This window comes from Seriola lalandi, unplaced genomic scaffold (genome assembly GCF_002814215.2).
Source record: "Seriola lalandi dorsalis isolate HSWRI2012SDOR001 ecotype SW California unplaced genomic scaffold, Sedor1 jcf7180002051200, whole genome shotgun sequence".
NCBI lineage: Eukaryota > Metazoa > Chordata > Actinopteri > Carangiformes > Carangidae > Seriola > Seriola lalandi.
In genome coordinates, this window is record NW_019521753.1 from 1 (window position 1) to 9398 (window position 9398).

Below are 9398 nucleotides of genomic sequence, written 5' to 3' on the forward strand. Positions count from 1 at the left end.
CGTCATAGTATTGAATGGCATAAAAACGAGAAAAAACATCAGTCCAATAAAAGGCATAAAAATGCCAAAAAAAATAAATATATATACCTAGTATGGCATAAAAACGACAAAAAACTTCTTTCTATAACAAGGCATGAAAATGTCAAAAAACGTCATAGTATTGTATGGCATAAAAACGACAAAAAACGTCTTTCTATAACAAGGCATGAAAACGTGAAAAAACTTCATAGTATAGTATGGCATAAATCGTCATAGTGTTGTATGGCATAAAAACAACAAAAAATGTCATATTGTGGTAAGGCATAAAACGTCATAGTATTGTTTGGCATAAAAACGACAAAAAACATCAAAGTGTAGTAATGCATAAAAACGACAAAAAACGTCATAGTATAGTATGGCAGAAAACATCATAGTATAGTATGGCATAAAAACGTCAAAAAACATCAAAGTGTAGTAAGGCATAAAAACAACAAAAAACGTCATAGTATAGTATGGCATAAAAACGTCAAAAAACTTCATAGTGTAGTAAGGCATAAAAACAACAAAAAATGTCCTATTGTAGTAAGGTATAAAACGTCATAGTATAGTATGGCATAAAAACGACAAAAAATTTCTTTCTATAACAAGGCATGAAAATGTCAAAAAACGTCATAGTATAGTAAGGCATAAAACGTCACAGTATAGTATGGCATAAAAACGTCAAAAAACATCAAAGTGTAGTAAGGCATAAAAACGACAAAAACTTCATAGTATGTTGAGGCATAAAACGTCATAATATAGTATGGCATAAAAACGTCAAAAAACGTCTTTCTATAACAAGGAAGGAAAATGTGAAAAAACGTCATAGTATAGTATGGCATAAATCGTCATAGTATTGTATGGCATAAAAACGACAAAAAACGTCTTTGTATAGTAATGCATGAAAACGTGAAAAAACGTCATAGTATAGTATGGCATAAAACGTCATAGTATAGTATGGCATAAAAACGACAAAAAACATCTTTCTATAACAAGGCATGAAAATGTCAAAAAACGTCATAGTATAGTAAGGCATAAAACGTCACAGTATAGTATGGCATAAAAACGTCAAAAAACATCAAAGTGTAGTAACGCATAAAAACGACAAAAACGTCATAGTGTAGTAAGGCAGAAAACGTCATAGTATAGTATGGCATAAAAACGACAAAAAACGTCTTTCTATAACAAGGCATAAAAATGTGAAAAAACGTGATAGTATAGTATGGCATAAATCGTCATAGTGTTGTATGGCATAAAATCGACAAAAAACATCAAAGTGTAGTTATGCATAAAAACGACAAAAAACGTCATAGTATGGTATGGCAGAAAACGTCATAGTATAGTAAGGCATAAAAACGTCAAAAAACATCAAAGTGTAGTAAGGCATAAAAACAACAAAAAACGTCATAGTATAGTATGGCATAAAAACGTCAAAAAACTTCATAGTGTAGTAAGGCATAAAAACAACAAAAAATGTCCTATTGTAGTAAGGTATAAAACGTCATAGTATAGTATGGCATAAATTGTCATAGTATTGTATGGCATAAAAACGACAAAAAACATCAAAGTATAGTAAGACATAAAATCGTCAAAAAATGTCATAGTATAGTAAGTCATAAAAATGTCATAGTATAGTAAGGCATAAAAATGTCATAAAACGTCTTTCTATAACAAGGCATGAAAATGTCAAAAAACGTCATAGTATAGTAAGGCATAAAACATCACAGTATAGTATGGCATAAAAACGTCAAAAAACGTTTTTCTATAACAAGGCATGAAAATGTCAAAAAACGTCATAGTATAGTAAGGCATAAAACGTCACAGTATAATCTGGCATAAAAACGTCAAAAAACGTCTTTCTATAACAAGGCATGAAAATGTCAAAAAATGTCATAGTATAGTAAGGCATAAAACGTCACAGTATAGTATGGCATAAAAAAGTCAAAAAACCTCATAGTGTTGTATGGCATAAAAACGACAAAAAATGTCATATTGTGGTAAGGCATAAAACGTCATAGTATTGTATGGCATAAAAACGACAAAAAACATCAAAGTGTAGTAATGCATAAAAACGACAAAAAACGTCATAGTATAGTATGGCAGAAAACGTCATAGTATAGTATGGCATAAAAACGTCAAAAAACATCAAAGTGTAGTAATGCATAAAAACGACAAAAAACGTCATAGTATAGTATGGCAGAAAATGTCATAGTATAGTATGGCATAAAAACGACAAAAAACGTCTTTCTATAACAAGGCATGAAAACGTGAAAAAACGTCATAGTATAGTATGGCATAAATCGTCATAGTATTGTATGGCATAAAAACGACAAAAAATATCAAAGTGTAGTAACGCATATAACAACATAGTATAGTATGGCATAAAAACGCCATAAAACATCATAGTATAGTAAGGCATAAAAACATCAAAAACGTCATAGTACAGTAAGGCATAAAAACGGCAAAAACGTCATATAGTAAGACATAAAAGAAGAAAATCCTACACAGAGACAGGGACAACATGTAAACTTCACACAAACAGGCCTCGGGACTTGGATATGAACCTTCAACCTCCTAACTGAAAGACGGCAGTCTTAACCACTACACTATAATGACACGCCATATAAAGCATTGTGTAAATGCATTTCAAAGTCATAGTATAGTCAGGAATGAAACTTCGTAATATAGTAAGCCAAAAAACACCAAAAAACGTCTTTCAGTAACGAGGCATAAAAACATTAAAAAAAATCATAGTATATTATGGCATAAAAGGCCATGAAAACACCATAGTATGGTAAGGAATAAAACAACATAGTATAGTAAGGCATAAACATGCCATAAAATGTCATAGTAAAATATGGCATAAAAATTTCAAAAAATGTCATAGTATAGCATGGCATAAAACGTCCAAAAACAAAGTATTAAACATTCATAAACATCATAATATACAAAGGCATAAAATGTCACAGTATAGTATGGCATAAAAACGTCAAAAAATATCATAGTATAGTAAGACATAAAAGAAGAAAATCCTACACAGAGAACATGTAAACATCACACAAATAGGCTTCAGGAACTGGATTTGAACCTTCAACCTTCTAACTGAAAGACGGCAGTCTTAACCACTACACTATCACGCCACTGCCTATGGAAGACATTGTGTAAATGCACTTGAAAGTCATGGTATAGTCAGGAATGAAACATCGTTCTAAAGCAAGGCATATAAACATTCATAAACATCATAATATACAAAGGCATAAAACGTCATAGTATGCTATGGTATAAAAACGTCAGAAAACATCATAGTGTAGTAAGTCATAAAAACGCCATAAAACATCATAGTACAGTAAGGCATAAAACGTCAAAAATGTCATAGTGTAGTAAGGCATAAAAACAACAAAAAATGTCATATTGTAGTAAGGCATAAAAACGGCAAAAACGTCATATAGTAAGACATAAAAGAAGAAAATCCTACACAGAGAACATGTAAACTTCACACAAACAGGCCTTAGGAACTGGATTTGAACCTTCAACCTTCTAACTGAAAGACTGCAGTCTTAACCACTACACTATAATGACCTCATGTGTGAATATGACAAAAAACATATTTCTATAACAAGGCATGAAAACGTCAAAAAACGTCATAGTACAGTAAGGCATAAAAGGTCATGAAAATGCCATAGTATGGTAAGGAATAAAATAACATAGTATAGTAAAGCATAAAAATGCCAAAAAACATCATAGAAAGAAAGATGTAGCCTGGCATTGAACCCTCTACCTTCTCAGGGTGAAGCAACAGGCTTCACCATTGTACCACAATGCTGGTCTAGTGCAAGCTTATGGTATTGCAAGCCATAAAAACGTCATACTATAAATAATCATTTCAAATCGCCATAGTATAGTAATGCATTAAAGTGCCAAAAACTTTATAGTATAGTATGGCATAAAAGTTTTAAAAGACCATATAGTATTGTATGATATAGAACATCAAAAAAACATCATAGTACATTAAGGCGTAAAAGGTCATAAAACATCATCCTATGGTAAGGAATAAAACAACATAGTATAGTAATGCATAAAAATGCCATAAAATGTCATAGCATAGTATGGCGTAAAAACTGAAAACACTGAATTGGTATTGATCCCTCAACCTTCTCAGTGTGAGGCAACAGGCATAACCATTGTACCACAATGCTGGTCCATCACAAGTTTATGGTATTGCAAGACATAAAAACGTCAAAGTATAAATGATCATTTCAAAAGACGCCATAGTATAGTAAAGCATAAAAATGCCAAAAACTTTATAATATAGTATGGCTTAAAAAGTGAAAAACACATCACAGTATTATAAGGTGTAAAACGTCACAAAAACATCATATGATGGTAAAGAATAAAGCAAAGCATAAAAATGGCATTAAATGTCATAGTATAGTATGGCAGAAAAATGTCAAAAAAAGATAGTATATTAAGGCGTAAAAATAAAACATCATAGTACGGTAAGGAATAAAACAACATAGTATAGTAAGGCATAAAATGTCAAAAAACGTCATAGTGTAGTAGGGCATAAAAATATCAAAAACGTCATAGTACAGTAAGGCATAAAAATGGCAAAAAACGTCATATAGTAAGACATAAAAGAAGAAAATCCTTCACAGAGACAGGGAGAATATGCAAACTTCACACAAATAGGCCTCGGGACCTGGATTTGAACCTTCAACCACCTAACTGAAAGACGGCATGTAAACATTCATAAACTACATACTGTACAAAGGCATAAAACGTCATAGTATAGTAAGACATTAAAAACACATAAAACGTCTTTCTATAACAAGGCATAAAAACGTCAAGAAACGTCATAGTATAGTAAGGAATAAAATGTCATAGTATAGTAAGGCATAAAAACAACAGAAAAAACGTCTCTCTATAACAAGGCATAAAAACGTCAAAAAACGTCATAGTATAGTAAGGCATAAAATGTCATAGTGTAGTAAGGCATAAAAACGACAAAAAACATCATGGTGTAGTAAGGCGTAAAACGTCATAGTAGCCTATAATATGGCATAAAAACGACATAAAACGTCATAGTGTAGTAAGGCATAAAAACGCCAAAAAACATCATAAGGCATTAAAAATGACAAAAAAAAGTCATAGTTTAGTAAGGCATAAAACGTCATAGTATAGTATGGCATAAAACGTAAAAAAAAAAACTCTTTTTATAACAAGGCATAAAAACATCAAAAAAAGTCATAGTATAGTAAGGCATAAAACGTTATAGTATCGTAAGGCATAAAATCGGCAAAAAACATCATACTATAGTAAGGCATACAACTTCATAGTATACTAAGTCATAAAATCTTCATAAAACATCATAGTATTGTAAGGTATAAACACATCATAGTATGGTAAGGCATAAAAACATCAAAAAACGTCATAGTGTAGTAAGGCATAAAAACGACAAAAAACGTCATAATATAGTAAGGCATTAAACATCATAGTATAGTAAGGCATAAAAACAACAAAAAACATCATAATTTAGTTAGGCATAAAACATCATAATATATTAAGGCATGAAAACGTCAAAAAACGTCATAATATAATAAGGCATAAAACGTCATAGTATAGTAAGGCATAAAACATAATAGTATAGTAAGGCATAAAAACGACAAAAAACGTTGTAGTATAATATGGCATGAAAATGTAAAAAAACTTCCTAGTATATTAAGGCATAAAAACGGCAAAAGACATCATAGTATAGTATGGCATAAAAACGACAAAAAACGTCATATTGTAGTAAGGCATAAAAACGACAAAAAATATCATAGTGTAGTAAGGCATAAAAACGACAAAATATGTCACAGTATGGTAAGGCATGAAACATCAAAATCCCTCATAGTAGAGTAAGGCATAAAAACGACAAAAAACGTTATTGTATAGTAAGGCATAAAATGTCATAGTATAGTATGGCATAAAACGTCATGGTATAGTTTGGCATAAAAACGTCAAAAAACATCATAGTGTAGTAAGGCATAAAAACGACAAAACATGTCACAGTATGGTAAGGCATGAAACATCAAATTCCGTCATAGTATAGTAAGGCATAAAAACGACAAAAAACTTTATTGTATAGTAAGGTATAAAACGTCATAGTATAGTAAGGCATAAAAACAACAAAAAACATCATAGTATATTAAGGCATAAAACGTCATAGTATAGTAAGGCATAAAAACAACAAAAAACGTCATAGTATTGTAAGGCCTAAAAACGTCATAGTATACTATGGCATAAAAACAACAAAAAACGTCACAGTATAGTAAGGCATAAGTCAAAAATATCATAGTGTAGTAGGCAATGAAAACGCTAGTTAGAGTTGCCTACTAACCTAACGTAAGTTTTTGGACTCATGGGCAGTTGCTGGAGTACCTCCACATGGATAGGCCCTGGGAGCGGGATTTGAACCCAGAAGCTTCTAATTGAGAAGCGACAGTTCTAACCACTACAATATCATAGTTATAGTCATAGTATATTAAGCTATAAAAATGGCAAAAAACATAATAGTATAGCAACACATAAAATGTCATAGTGCAGTAAGTCTTAGTATCGAAAGGCATTAAACATCATAGTATAGTTAGTTAAAAAAAATGTCATAACACGCTATAGTATAGAAAGGCATAAAAACTTCATAGTATAGTAAGGTGTAAAAATGTCAAAAAATATATAAATTTAAAGGTTATTACTTTTATAAATCATTACAGGACTTTGTATTACAGGACACTTTCTCTGTAGTTGCCAAATATAAAAGTCCACAAAAATACACACACATATACTGTACAAGTGCATATGCACACAGCCTAGATAAACAGATGAACCACTGCACACATGGACTGTCGGCAATCACTCCATGGGTTCAAAATGAACCTTTTTCATCAACTCTGATAAGGTCACAGACACTGACCTCCAGACAGCTGAAAGAAAAAAGCTGGCATATCTGAGAAGAAGCAGCTTATTATGAAAGCTTATATTTAAGAAAAAGATTTAATTAGCATCAACACATTTCAGTGAGTTGTCAGAGATTTTGATTTTGTGGTTCGACTCAGGGGAGGTAAATAGACAGGGGTTACTCCCAGGAGATGGCTATGTGTATGGATGTGTTTACCCTACAGTACCATATACAAAAGCTTATGTGTATTTATGAGAATGTAAATGTGTATCATTTTTGCAGTGAACTTTTCAGAGGATGCTAAAGGTAAGGAAAATAGAGATATGTGTCAATGCTTCTCTGAGCATGAGCCGTTAGCAGAGTTATTACAAAGAGCCTTACATCATTCACTGTTTTCAACTTTGTGGGTCCCTTGGAAATTAATTTAGATCCTTCAGTTGTCCCCTCGAGCAAGGTTCAAAAACAGTGGCAGATCTACATGAAAGTGGCTGTATTTCTCACTTTTCTTAAGATTGTTACTTCTTCCCATGATGTGTTACTCCTGAGCAGAAAAGAAGCAACAATCTGGAGGTGTGATGTGTATAGTTAGGGTAGGTTTTTTCCCTTACTAATTAGACAGAAATAATATTTGAGGGGTGCTGTCTTAATGATGCTTTACTGGGGGCTGAATATGCAACAGGTTTCATTTGAAGTATGGTGTGTAAGAAAGCACAATAAAACTGCACAGATGATTTCATTTTATCAATAGCCATGTTGTAGCACAGACAGAGATGATTCATACCTAAATTGTGAGCTGTGTAGAAAATCTTCTGCCCACCAACATGGTGTTGAGATGCCTCTCACGTCCCACTGAAGCACTCTAAAAATTTGAGCATTTCACTTAAAAAAAAAAAGAAGAAAAAAACCGATAGGGAATTTGTGAAGATTTGCTTTGGTCCAACAGTCTGTCTGTGAATGCTCTGTATATTCATATGCTGAATGCTTGAACGCTTGTGCAAGTGGGTCGTGTAGGTCTATGTGTGTGTGGATGAGACATTTGTGTGGATACGGTATATCACAATGACATTATAGCTGTGTTGCTATGCAGGCTGTCTCTTCAGCCATCTGAAAGAGTTCAAACTGTTGCATGGCCAAACAGCACCTGACTATGATGTTCTATTTTTTTAATCACTTCTCCATGTGTGCAGATTCCTCCTTTTAAATGGTGGATGCAAAAAAAAGCCACAGCAAAAGAAGAAAGTACCTAGAGAGCCTGTTTTTAAAGACAGAGAAGAAAATGAAAGAAAGACAGAGGGATTGAAAGAATGAAAGTAAGAGAGAGACAAGAAAAAAAGAGAGAAAGAAGGAGAAAAAGAAATCAAAGAAGGGAAAGAAAGCAACAAGAATAGAATGTTAGGATAAGAGGATGACTAAACCCAACTCCTCTGAGGGTGAGAGCCAATCTGAAAAATGATTGGTTGACTTTCCTGAGGCAAAGCTCTCTTTGCTCACATCAATAAAACATAAACATGAATAAATGCACTGCTTTTGGCCTTCCAGGGTCCTTACTTAATTTCATGTATGCAAGTGAGTGATGATATGCATGGAGAATTGTATTTACCTAGAAGGCTCAAAATAATTCTGGAAGCCATTTTGTGTTTGTTGGTTCCTTGTATTTACATAAATGTACTACTTCACCATAAACTCTTAGAATTTTTGCGTTTAATGCGACTTCATTTGTCGGGTCTTCTCAGTGCGAGTTGCGCATCTGCCGTCCAAATACATGCATTTGCATGTATAGTAGTTGCTCCCCACTGACTTGAGCCACAGATGCACAGCCTATCAATAATGTTGAAGACGTGGGAACACACAGTCTCCAGTGATGTACTCTTGATGTATCCACTTAGGGACAAATCATCCAAACAGTCATCTGCCTCACTAGTCCGTTGGTCCCTGAGGTAGATCTTCACTGACCCAATTCAGTGGGTCAGCTTTTGTTAATGAGCCAACCATACAAACACGTTGACAGCAGTTAAGACAAAGCTCCTAATGACAAGTGCAGCTTTGGTGCTGGGAGGCTTTTTGTTATCAAGTTTTGCCGTTTGGGGCTATTTTTAAAGGTTATTTTACATCCTCATCTGAATTCGTGAGCGTTTGATTAAATTGGATCCACGTGCAAAATGGCGCAAGTGATTGAAACCCATAAAACTGTGAATGTCTATTTGTTGTTCACTCTGTTAATTTGCTGTGCTATTTGAGTCCCTTTGGTTAGGACTGAACTGCCTCTAGTTTGACACTGATAAAATCAATTCCAGATTCAATTTACCTTGTAGTATTTATAATGTCCCATGACACAGAGTCATTGTTGTTCGTAGAAAAGAACTGAAGAGACAAACGATCAACAGTGTGGCAGAGTTTTTCTCTCGTATCTATTTTTCAAAGTAGGCAATTAGGTCTAACATCA